We start from the raw sequence: 7,338 nt of genomic DNA, 5'->3' as shown, positions 1-7,338 counted from the left end.
GGGAGTGGCTATGTAACCGGAATCTGGGTTCCTTCCATCTGTGACTCTGCCATCAGCACTACATGGCTTCCCGGGTGGCCACAGAAAGAGAAAGAATTTGAAGACTCGCACATGGCAGGTTTGTATAGCCAGTAATGGAAGCAGTGGGCATCACTCTGCCTCTCTTCCTTTGGCCAGCGCTCAGTGAAAGGGAGGCTGGGAAATGCAGCCTGGCTGTATTTACAGGAGATGAAGAGGAAACAGTGTGGTAGTTAGCCAGTTTCTTCCAAACCACCTGGTTCACAGTAACAGCCAAAGTTTTACAATGGCTTGAAGGTCCCACACGGTCTCCCTCTTCCCTTGACTCCACACCTACTCCTCCTCTCTGACCTCAGGTTACAGGACCGCAGACATTCCAAGCACGCTTCCGCTCAGGGCCCTTGCCCTTGCTGTTCCCATTTCCCGGAATGTTCCTCATCATCTGATGTTCACTCACATGTCACCTTCATAAGCCTTCCACCCTGTCTAAGGTTGCAACACCACTCCTGACAGTCCCTTTTCTCCTCCCTGCCTTATTTTATTCCTTAACACTTATTAACACCTTTGATTGTGTATGTTTTTGCTTTTTTGTCTATTGGCTGTATACCAGAATATAAGCACCATGAGAGAGTTTAATCCATTCATTCACTAATGTATCCCCAGTGCTTAGAACAGTGTCTGGCACACAGGAAACGACACACTCACTTGCGGAGTGAATGTTCAGAAGCACCGCGTAAGCAGAGTTGGGGTGCCTAAAGGAGAACATCAGCCTTTTGAAGCTGACCCCATTCCAGCTGACACACACAGTCCTTTGGTGTTCACAGAGGCAGAATCCAGGGCTGAGAAGGCCTTGGATGCAACCAAAATACTTCTTATGGGTATCAGCCACCACAGTACTTTTTCTCCACCCACTTTTAAATTCCGGTCCTCCTAAGAGGCTTAATCTGCTTTTCTGTCATGAGAAAGCTCATTTGTTCTCATGGCTTCATCAGATGCCCCCTGCCAATGACCCTTCTAAGTATCTCCTCTGCCCTACTGATTTGTTCTTTTCTTTGTCTCTTCCTTCCTTTCTCTCTCTCTCTCTCTCTCTCTTTCTTTCTTTCTTGACTTTTATTAACAAGTGCTTAAAGTTTGTTGACTTTTTTTTTAAGCAAGTTGTAAACTATTACCACAAATTAAAACTGAGGTTCTTAAAAATCAAAACCACTCTGGCTGGTGTGGCTCAGTGGATTGAGCTCGGCCCTGTTAACCAAGGGGTCACTGGTTCAATTCCCAGTCAGGGTACATGCCTGGGTTGCAGGACAGGTCCCCAGTAAGGGATGCCTTGAGAGGCAACCACACATTGATGTTTCTTTCCCTCTTTCTCCTTCCCTTCCTCTCTCTTAAAAAAATAAAATGAAAACCTCTATTAAAAAGTTTCACGTTTTTAAAAAAAATCACAACCATATAGACACAATTTTAAAAGCTTTAAAGGTGTATTGAGAAACCCCCCGCTTTAAAAAAAAAAAAAAAAAAGAACACATTCGTCATTACCAAAAACAGACATCTTTAGGTAAAAATAATTTTTAAAAACCCTCATGTGTAGACAATGGAGATAGTTCTAGTCATCTGGTCAACAGGCAAAAAGCAAGCACTTAAGGTCTTCAGCTTCAATCTTTTGTTCATTTCTTTTTAATTTTTTAAATTTTGTATTGTTGTTCAGGTACGGTTGTCCCATGGTTTCCCCATTGCTCTTCCCTACCCCATTCCCCCAACTCCCATAGTCAACCCTCCCTCCCCCATTGTCCGTGCTCATGACCCCCCTATTCCTGTTCCTCGGCTTGCCCCTTCCCCTTTTTTTCTTTATTATGTTTTATTGATTATGCTGTTAGACAGTTGTCCCATTTTTTTCTCCCCTTTATTCCCCTCTGCTCTGCAGCCCCTCCCACCATCATTCCCCCATCTTAGTTCATGTCCATGGATCATACATATGTTTGGCTTTATTAACCATACTATTTTTAACCTCCCCCTGTCTATTCTGTACCTACTATTTATGCTTCTTATTCCCTGTACCTTTTCCCCATTCTCACCCCTCCCCCTCCCGCTGATAACCCTGCATGTGATCTCTCTTTCTGTGAATCCCTTCCTGTTCTAGTTTGTTTGATCAGTTTGTTTTGTTTTGTTTTTCGGTTCATTTGTTGGTAGTTGTGAGTTTGTTGTCATTTTACTGTTGGTACTTTTAATCTTCTTTTTCTTAGATAAGTCTCCTTAACATTCCACATGATAAGGGCTTGGCGATGATGATGAGCTCCTTTAACTTGACCTTATCTGGGAAGCACTTTATCTGCCCTTCCATTCTAAATAATAGCTTTGCTGGATAAAGTAATTTTGGACATAGGTCCCTGCCCTTCATGACTTGGAATAATTCTTTCCAGCCCCTTCTTGCCTGCAAGGTTTCTTTTGAGAAATCAGCTGATAGTCTTCTGGGAACTTTCTGTAAATAACTGTCTCCTTTTCTCTTGCTGCTTTTAAGATTCTCTCCTTATCTTTAATTTTGGGTAATGTAATAATGATGTGACTTTGTGTGTACTTCCTTAGTCCAACTTCTTTGGGACTCTCTGAGCTTCCTGGACTTCCTGGAAGTTTATTTCTTTTTCCAGGTTAGGAAAGTTCTCCCTCATTATGTTTTCAAATAAGTTTTCAGTTTCTTGCTCTTCCTTTTCTCCTGGCATCCCTATGATTCAGATCTTGAAGTGTTTTAAGTTGTTCCAGAGGTTCCTAAGACTCTCCTCATTTTTTTGAATTCTTGTTTCTTCATTCTGTTCTGATTGAGTGTTTATTTCTTCCTTCTGCTCCAAACCATTGATTTGAATCCCAGTTTCCTTCCCTTCACTGTTGGGTTCCTTTATTTCACTTTTCATAGCCTTTACTTTTTTCTCAATTTTATGACCATACTCAACTATTTCTGTGAGCATCCTGATTACCAGTGTTTTGAACTGTACATCTCATAGGTTGGCTGTCTTTTCATCACTTAGTTGTATTTTTTCTGGAGCTTTGATATGTTTTTTTATTTGTGCTATATATTTTTGTCTTGGTGTGCCTGTGATATAGTAAGGGGCGGACGGAGCCTCAGTTATTCACCAGAGTGGGGCACCCCACATAGCTGTGATGGGGTACCCCACATAGCTGTGATGTAGCACCATATGTGAGGCAGGAGTCCTAGAGGGAACAGTGCCACTTGCTCCACTCTTTGCCAGCTTTCAGCCTCCACTACCAGAAGGCAAATTGGGCCCTTCTGGTGCTTATTCCTGGGTGGGTGGGTTTGTGTACATTCTAGGATCCTGTGGGTCTCTCCAACAAACTGTTCTGTGAGGCTGGGAGTTTCTCCCACTGCTGCAACCCCCACAGGTTTTTTTCAATCAGAGGTTTCAAGGCTTTATTTCCCTGTGCTTGAACCCTGGTTTGCTTGGTCTATCTTGCTCCCCAGTTGTTTCTCCCAATTTATCTGCACAAAAATGTGAGATACTCCTGTCTGCAAGCCACTGACTTCCCAGGTCCACCAGCTGCTGCCTACCCCAGTCCTCCAACCACTGCCTTGCTGTGAGTCCTCTCTGACCTGGCTGCCTGTCTCCGCGGCTCCTACTGGTCTGTATGAATGTTTCTTCTTTAACTTTTTGGTTGTTGGACTTTCATACAGTTCAATTTTCTAGCAGTTCCAGTTGTTTTCTGGTTTTAAATTTGTTGCTGTCCTTCTTTTAGTTGTGCGAGGAGGCAAAGTGTACCTATACCTCCATCTTGACTGGAAGTCTCCTTTTGTTAATTTCTTGCTGAAATTTCATATTCATTTCTTCTTGTTGAATGACTCAACCTGATGACAATGGTAGATGAAAAAGCAGCATTAATTCAACCCCTCCCTGCCCAGTTCTCAGTTGGTGGATCAGCTGCTTGTCTCTTTGCCAGCTTGTGGTTTAGGATTTTGTGGGCATCAGAATTGAAGTTGTGGGGGTACTGACATTGAGGTGGCTGCTGACAAGGTGGCTGCTGACCTTGGGTCTCATCTCCTCGATTTTCCTTATCTTCTACATTGCTGCCCTTTCTAGGCTGTCTTAAGAGAGGAGGGCCTCTGCAAAATCATGATCTGTAGCTCCTATATGTATTCTGTCTCACTGGTCTACCTTGTTCTCCTGCACCCTGGTTTCAGCACCCGTCATCACTTCTTTCTGTGCCAGGATGGTTGGAAAACTGTGGTCAGGGCCCCTAGGGTCTCCGCATGTAGACCACATGTAGTAAGGTGGGAACTATCACCCGCAGTCGGACTGGCGCTGTTGTCGGGCCTGGCCTCTAGGAGCACTCTCTGATCCTTCATTCTTTTCCCCACCCTCAGTGTTCTAGTAATCCTGCTGGTAATTGTGTGGAGGAACCCTGCGACATGGATAACATCCGTAATGGTTAGGTCTGCTGCACATGGATTTCCTGCCTTGCACTGAAACTCTACCAGGGCCTGTAATATTTGCTGCCTCTGCACCCTTTTCTCCTTGAACAACATCAGATTCCACAGTCTCTTCCGTCTGCTACATTGCAAAGGTACTTCCTGGTTATTCCTTATGACAGTCTTGGTGTACAAATACATCTTCCTTGGTGTCATTCCTGTTGATGAAACCATATCTGTTTCTTACATTGAGCCATTTTAGTGTTCCAAAAACCTTCGTTTTTGATGATCTTCTTGTCCGCACTAGTGGGGGCTGCTGATGTGAAGCCCCGGGGGCCTGAGGTGCCGGGCTTGGTGTCCACTGCAGTTGTGGTGCTAGTGACTGGGGCAGCTGCAGCAGCTGTGGCTCTGCCCTGGGTGTGATGGTAACTAGGCCAGCAGGTGGTAGGGGGGTTGCTCAGGGCTCTCTGGAGTCAGTTCTTGCTCTCAGCTCCCGCTACCAATTGAACTCCTATTCCTTTCTTTTGAGGTGTTTGGCTACACCTTATACTTACCATATCTTGAATCAACTCATTTTTCTCATTTTCCACTCGCCTTGCTTATTCTCCCAGTTTCTTATGATTAAAACTTTACATTTTTTAATGTTTTTTAATTTTTTTCATCCAAGCAGTCACTAAGTCCAAAATTCATTACTCCCACTTTAACATTTTTCCTTGCATATAGTGCTACTCTCCCTTTGCATTGCTGGCTAGGCCAGGCCCTTATCCACAGGGAATAACAGGGTTGGAGAGCCCCATCTTTGGCAGAGGACCACCACCTCATCCTCTAGGATGCATCCAAGGTGGTGGTTTTTTCACTAGGCTGCAGTTTCTTTAAGGCTGTTAGGTGTGAGTTCACTGGTATCTAGCACAGTTCCTGACTTCAAAGAGGTATTTTAAAAATCATTTTTCATCCCTGGCTGGTATGGCTCTGTGGATTTAGTGTTGCATTGCAAACCAAAAGGTTGCTGGTTTGATTCCTGGTCAGGGCATGTGCCTGGGTTGTGGGCCAGGTCCCCAATTGGGGGCTTGAGAGAAGCAACAGATCCATGTTTCTCTCCCTCTCCTTCACCATTCATTTCCCTCTCTCTAAAAAGTAATGAATAAAATCTTTTAAAAAATAGTTTTTTTCGTTGAGCTCTATCCTGATGGGGTTTTTCTGTAGACCTACATTGTTGGAAATGCCTCAAAGAGTAAATATATTGATTCCTTTATTCACAGAACTGGGTGTTAAACAAACAAAGAAAGAACTCTGTGTTAGAACCGTGGGATGGAACTACAAGACAGAACTGCTAAAACTATGAAAGACCTCATAATCTAGTTATTTTTTATCTTGGCTTTTTGTGTATCCCAAAGATCTGTGCTATTCTAGGGAGTAATAGTTTAGGAGGAATATGATTTGAACTTACTCATGTTTAGTGGGCCCCAAAGTACATTGCTTGAAGAAATTGGGTCCCAATGATTACAGTTGGGAAATTTTGAAGTATGTTTGTATTCAAGGGGAGATTAAAGAAGCTCAACTAAAAGAACTGTGAAATGACTGACGTGGCAACTAGATTGAAAAGGGATTAAGGTTCAAACTCAGGAGGAACTAAGGCAGTGGAAGAACTCAAAACATGAAATTCCTTAAATAAAATTTATTCTCTTAAAAAATATAAAGGAAAATAGTAAAAAAACAAAAACAAACAAAAAAAACCCTGTGGATGAAGCCTGTTCTATAGTTAATCCCCCAAAGAACCACTTTTAATCTTACTCCACCTCCCCCATCTTAGAAATCTTCAGAAGAAGACCAATAATTCTTATTGCCCTCAGCCTCAGGCTCCTCAGCTTGTTAAGACCTTTCATTACCCATAGAAGTTTACCATCTAGAAAGAAGAGGTAAGGATTAGCCAAAGAACATACATGCATAACTCACAGACACAGACAACAGAGTGATGATGGCCGGAGGGAAGGGGGTTGGGGGCTGGGTGGAGGTAGGTAAAGAGGAGAAAATGGGGACGTCTGTAATAGTGCCAACAATAAAAAATTAAGAAAAAATATTTACCACTTATGCTTTCCCTTCATGGCTCTGCCCCACCTTTTATTTTTTTAAACATCTGTAGCCTCCTACCTGGTCTGAAAATTCACCTTTCACTCTGTTCCTCACTTGCCTTTGTTCCTGTTATTACTCTTGCTGAATAGTTCATTCAGGACTTTACTCGTCTAGCCTGAGTCAGAACTTCTTAGGAGCCCTCTCTGGCTACCACCAAGGATCACTGTCCCTCCTTTGAATTCTAGAAGCATTAGTTGTCAACCTCTCATCTCAGCGCTTAAAAGTAAATTAACTTACTTTGTATTAAACTCCTTCATGAGCATACTACTTGTATCAACTGGATTTCAAAGTACAGAGGTTTTATGTGCTAACAATACAGTAGGTTTATACTCCATTTGTGCTATTAACATAGTAGCCCTCATTTTTGTTTTAATTTCATGACATGAAAACAAGTGAATAATTTTGTTTCTCTTAATCAGTGATGTGCATTCTGTTCTCCTAACATTATTTAAGCAGTAAGGTCGGAGCCACAGATACAAAAATGAATAAGGCAGATCTCTACCCTTGAGCTTAGTCTGGAGGAGGACATTTGAATAAGCAGTGTTTTATACTGAAATTTGGCAAACTGTACTGAAGATACATAGTGTTATGAAGGCAAATAAGGAAGGACTTACTATGCCTAATGAGGTTAGGAAAAGCTGATACTGCTAACATCTTAATCCTGATGTCTATGAACCAATAACTTCTACTGGTATTCACAAGTCAAAGAATCTGGAAAATGCACTTATTCCAGGTCCAGGGGGTGACTTGATGATGAAAGAGGTGAAAGGGCAGGGCTGTTA

At 42.6% G+C, this 7,338-nt stretch overlaps 1 non-coding gene and 1 pseudogene across 1 annotated transcript; one reads left to right on the top strand and one right to left on the bottom strand.

The window, feature by feature from the left end:
• Positions 1–3,900: 3,900 nt before the first annotated feature.
• LOC119065625 (Y-box-binding protein 1-like) lies at positions 3,901–6,819 on the bottom strand (annotated as a pseudogene).
• Positions 5,597–5,753, top strand: LOC119065654 (small nucleolar RNA SNORA18). The gene has a single exon (XR_005085631.2). It is a non-coding gene; the product is annotated as a small nucleolar RNA SNORA18 (small nucleolar RNA).
• Positions 6,820–7,338: the final 519 nt, after the last annotated feature.

This window comes from Artibeus jamaicensis, unplaced genomic scaffold (genome assembly GCF_021234435.1).
Source record: "Artibeus jamaicensis isolate MK-2021 breed Jamaican fruit bat unplaced genomic scaffold, CSHL_Jam_final scaffold_3307, whole genome shotgun sequence".
Classification (NCBI taxonomy): Eukaryota; Metazoa; Chordata; class Mammalia; order Chiroptera; family Phyllostomidae; genus Artibeus; species Artibeus jamaicensis.
Note: the sequence above shows the minus strand (reverse complement) of the source record. Positions and strands in the feature narration are given on the sequence as shown.